The sequence below is a fragment of the Danio rerio genome, chromosome 5 (assembly GCF_052040795.2).
Source record: "Danio rerio strain M-AB ecotype USA chromosome 5, GRCz13ab, whole genome shotgun sequence".
Taxonomy (NCBI): domain Eukaryota; kingdom Metazoa; phylum Chordata; class Actinopteri; order Cypriniformes; family Danionidae; genus Danio; species Danio rerio.
In genome coordinates, this window is record NC_141025.1 from 5782501 (window position 1) to 5787500 (window position 5000).

At 31.7% G+C, this 5000-nt stretch overlaps 2 protein-coding genes across 6 annotated transcripts in view; both read right to left on the minus strand.

Moving 5' to 3' along the window:
* mvb12ba (multivesicular body subunit 12Ba) overlaps nt 1-5000 on the minus strand; it is a 323521-nt gene that overhangs the window by 214974 nt on the left and 103547 nt on the right. The gene's annotated exons all lie outside the window — the stretch shown is intronic.
* Nucleotides 1-5000, minus strand: part of lmx1ba (LIM homeobox transcription factor 1, beta a) — a 118205-nt gene that overhangs the window by 105692 nt on the left and 7513 nt on the right. The gene's annotated exons all lie outside the window — the stretch shown is intronic.

Genomic DNA, 5000 nt, shown 5'->3' on the forward strand with positions numbered 1-5000 from the left:
TCCAGCATGTCCGTGCAAGAAGAAGACAAACTGCTGAGATCGCAAATGACGGCAGCCTTTAAACAGTGTTCGAGAAAACAACTCTGCCGGTGGATTAAAGTCATGGCAGAATACCCAGAGATCGCTAACACAGCGCTGAAAACCCTGTTGCCATTTCCAATATCCCATCTGTGTGAAGCAGGGTTTTCTGCAGTGACAGCCACCAATACAAGGCAAAGGAGTAGACTGGACATAAACAACACACTTCAGGTGTCTGCCATTACCCCCATATGGGACCATCTCGTTGCAAAGAAACAAGCTAAGGGCTCCCATTGATTTAGCGTTATGAATAGTTTTTGATGTTATAATATGTTATATTGTTGGAGCAATGTGTTATTAAAGTTATTACTTCCTGATGTCATAATAGCATTGTAATGTTGGAGCAATGTGCTAATAAAGTTCCATATGAGGGCGAAGCAGTGGCGCAGTAGGTAGTGCTGTCGCCTCACAGTTCACGGCTCAGTTGGCGTTTCTGTGTGGAGTTTGCATGTTCTCCCTGTGTTCGCGTGGGTTTCCTCCGGGTGCTCTGGTTTCCCCCACAGTCCAAAGACATGTGGTACAGGTGAATTGGGAAGGCTAAATTGTCCGTAGTGTATGCATGTGTGTGTGTATGTGTATGTGTGGATGTTTCCCAGAGATGGGTTGCGGCTGGAAGGGCATCCGCTGCGCAAAAACGTGCTGGATAAGTTGGCGGTTCATTCCGCTGTGGCGACCCTGGATTAATAAAGGGACTAAGCCAACAAGAAAATGAATGAGTACACAGTGGATTCATGTTTATTATTATTATTTCAACCCCCCGGTCCGCAGTAAAATTGTCAAGCGTTGACCGGTCCGCAGTTAGAAAAAGGTTGGGGACCACTGATTTACAACAGTTAATTGTTATTTAATTTCAGTTGGATTTTTGTAGCTCAGGAATAAAACAAAGAAACAAAAGGTTATGTTCACTTCAAACTGACGATCTCTGTCAAAGGCATTTGCCCCGACCACCTCATTGTCATTCTCCCTCTCTTTTTAGATGGGATGAAGTGCGAAATCAAAGGCTACCATGCGCCCACTTTGGTCCGCGGGCCCTACTTTGGGCATCTCTGCTTTAGACACTGGCTAAACATTGAATTTTGGTCACCTGACGCCACAACCTAAATCTAACCTAATATTAATGTCTTATGACGATGTGTGCCTGCTGGGAAGTGATCAAGTACTTCCAGAGGGGCCAGTGGTTCAGGCATCTATGTGGAAGTAAAATCTACTTCCCACATCATCACTGAAGGACTAATAAGAGTGTTTGTTGATTCAGTAAACTGAGATATTTTTCTGAGCATCAGAATCTAAACAGAGAGTAAAAAAAAAAGCCAGTGAATTCCTGCTCTCTGTATCGGAGAACTAAACCCCACTGCTCAACCTCACCTAAAAACACACAAGCTGCAAAATTATTTAATGAATCGAGTCAAAGCCAAGAAAAAAAAGCCATGAAAGCGTTTTGAAAGAGACCGTGTGTGCATGTATGTGTTTCCTAAGTGGTTGTAAAGTGGCAGATATTTTTCTCTCTCTCATATATGGAGGCCTGTTTATAGCTCCTCTGGGATTGGATTTCTGCCATGTCAGAGTTCATGGAAAACTGTTTTCTTGAGCACTTTTGGTCAAAACTTAATCGTGCATGCAAAATAACACAATCCCCAGCTTAATAAACTGCTTTACAGCAACCTGCCACAAAGCCACAAACAAATAAAATGTATATACAGTTATAATAAACTGCACATTGCCACCATATTGACCAAATCCTACTATTTAGAATAACCTATTTTAGTTTAATAGATGTAAATCATTTCATTCATTTTCCTTTGGCTTAGTCCCTGTATTTATCAGGGGCCACCACAGTGGAATAAACCGCCAACTTTTTCAGCATATGTTTTACGCAGTGGATGCCATTCCAGCCACAACCCAGTACTGGGAAACACCTATACACACTCACATCCACACAAACACACTATGGGCAATTTAGCTTATTCAGTTCACCTAAAGCGCATGTGTTTGGACTGTGGGGGAAACCGGAGCACCCAGAGGAAACCCACGCTAACACGGGGAGAACATGCAAACTCCACACAGAAACACCAACTGAACTAGATGGGACTCAAACCAGTGACCTTCTTCCTGTGAGGCCACAGTGGTAACCGCTGAGCCACAGTGTCGCCCCTGTAAATTAATTAAATAAATATTTTTTTCTTTATTTATATGGACCTGTAGGCAATATTTGAATTATAATTATTTTAACATTATGAATTATAATTAACTGCTGATTAAAGCACATTTATAAATAATAATAATTATTAGTATTTTTATATATTTTTACAATATTTTAAAACCAAATATTTTGGGTACCATCATGAAGTTATTTGATAAACAGATACATAAACTAATACAAATATAAACAAACAAACTGGTATATAATGTAGATGTAAACGAATCAAGCAAGTAAATAAACAAGCACTTTATTAGACTACATTATATGAAAATAATTATTATTAAAAATTATATTTTAAATATTTTTTACAATACTTTCATCATTTAAAAAATATATATTTTAGGTACCGTCATGATGTAGTTATTTAATAAAAAAAACAAAAAAATATATATAAACAAACAAGTAAACTGGCATGTGATATAGATTTAAATAAATCAAACAAATAAGGTAAATAAGCACATTATTAAATTGCATTATCTGAAAAGAATAATAATAATAATAATAATGATAATAATAATAATAATAATAATAATAATAATAATAATAATAATATAAATTATTATTATTATTATTTTTATTTTTATTATTATTATTATTATTATTATTATTTTGTGTATTAAATATTTTACAGTATTCGTAACATTTTAAAATAAAATATTTTACGTACCCTCATGATGAAGTTATTTAATAAACAGACAAAAACTAATAAAATATAAACAACCAAACTGACATGATATTGAATCAAACAAATAAACAGGTAAATAAACAAGCACATTAATAAATTACATTATATAAATTATAATTATTATTACTATTTATTTTTGAAATATTTTTACAATATTTGCAGTATTTTAAAATCAAATATCTTCGGTACAATCATGATGAAGTTATTTAATAAACAGACAAAAACAAATAAAAATATGATATGATATAGATGATATGATATGATAACTGATGTGATATAGATGCAAACAAATCAAAGAAATAAGCTGGTAAATAAACAAGCACATTAATAAATTACATTATTTGAAAATAATAATAATAATTTATTTTTGAAACATTTTCTACAGTATTTTTAACATTTTGAATTAAAACACTAGGTACAATAATGATGAATTTATTTAATAAACAGATAAATTAACAAATAATTAAATTACAAGCACATTAATAAATTACATTATATAAATTATAATTATTATTATTATTTATTTTTTAAATATTTTTTACAATATTTGCAATATTTTAAAATCAAATATTTTAAGTACAATCATGATGAACTTTATTTGATAAACAGATAAATAAAGTAATAAAATCATAAACAAACAAACTGATATGTGATTTAGATGTAAATGAATCAAACAGATAAATAAACAAGCAATAATATAAACAAATAAAATACAACTATAGATTATTATTTTAATATATGTGTTTGTATGTTTTATAAAATATTTTGATTATTTTACAATAAACTTTTAAAGCTTTTTTAGCCAGGTATAATAAACTATTTTAGATAAAGAAATAAGTTAAAACAATAATAATAATAATAATAATAATAATAAAATATAATAATAATAATTATTATTATTATTATTATTATTAGCGCTTCATTCCGCTGTGGCGACCCCAGATTAATAAAGGGACTGAGCCGAAAAAGAAAATAAATGAATGAATAATAATATTTTTAAAAATAATATTTTTATAACTAAAACACTACAAAAACCTACAAATTAATCTACATAATTTACAAAATAATACATTTGCAAAATGTATATATTTTACAGTGTCAGGGAGGGGATAAATAATAAAAGGTTAAATTAACAAATAACAGAGGTTAAATTAATATTACTTTTCAATACTTGTTTGAATGCAGCATTACAGTAACATTCCACAAACCCACAAGCAAAACAAACATATGGAAATGATAAATACACTATATAAAAAGCATACTGTCTTTCACTGTCTTCATGCTTGCTCTACTGAAGAGAAGCTGTGAAATTTACAGCACAGACTACATCCAGAATTGCTATTATGGGAGAAAAATATGTATTTGTTTTATGTGAGAGCATGCCTTATCATGCCAATAATTGAGCGTGAAATCAACGTGAAAAACACTGCACACATTTCAGCTTTCAACACTTCAAATCTGGGGCTCACTGACTGTACAGCACACACATTTAAGCAAAAAGGGCAGCAAATCCATTGTTAATGGTAGGTCTGTCACCACGATATCTATTTTTTGTTGTACGATAGATTGCGTACCACAAAATATATTGCTATAAACAATATTATTGTCATGTTAAGACCATTTTATGCCACTCATAATGCTAGAATGACAAAACCATCACAATGCAAGTACACCCGTCCAAAGAACACATCGTATATTATTCATAAGAATATTTCATTTAATATTAGGCATTTTAACAATTTCATAATGAGGCACTGGAATCAGATTGTGAAACACAGATCCTAAATAAATAATATTTAATAATAACAAAAACGTGCAAGGTAAAAAGTAGCAAAGGTGGCGATATCTGCTGCCAGATCTATTTTCAGCTGTCAGACACCCACATGAAAATACACTATAGTCATTTATAGTAAATACTATAGTGTTTTTTGCCATGCTAACACTGACACCTCCAATAGAAATAGAGACATTGTGCAATCAGCTAAAATGTTGCTTATATTGCTTTGCCTATATTTGCTTATATCACCAAATATTACT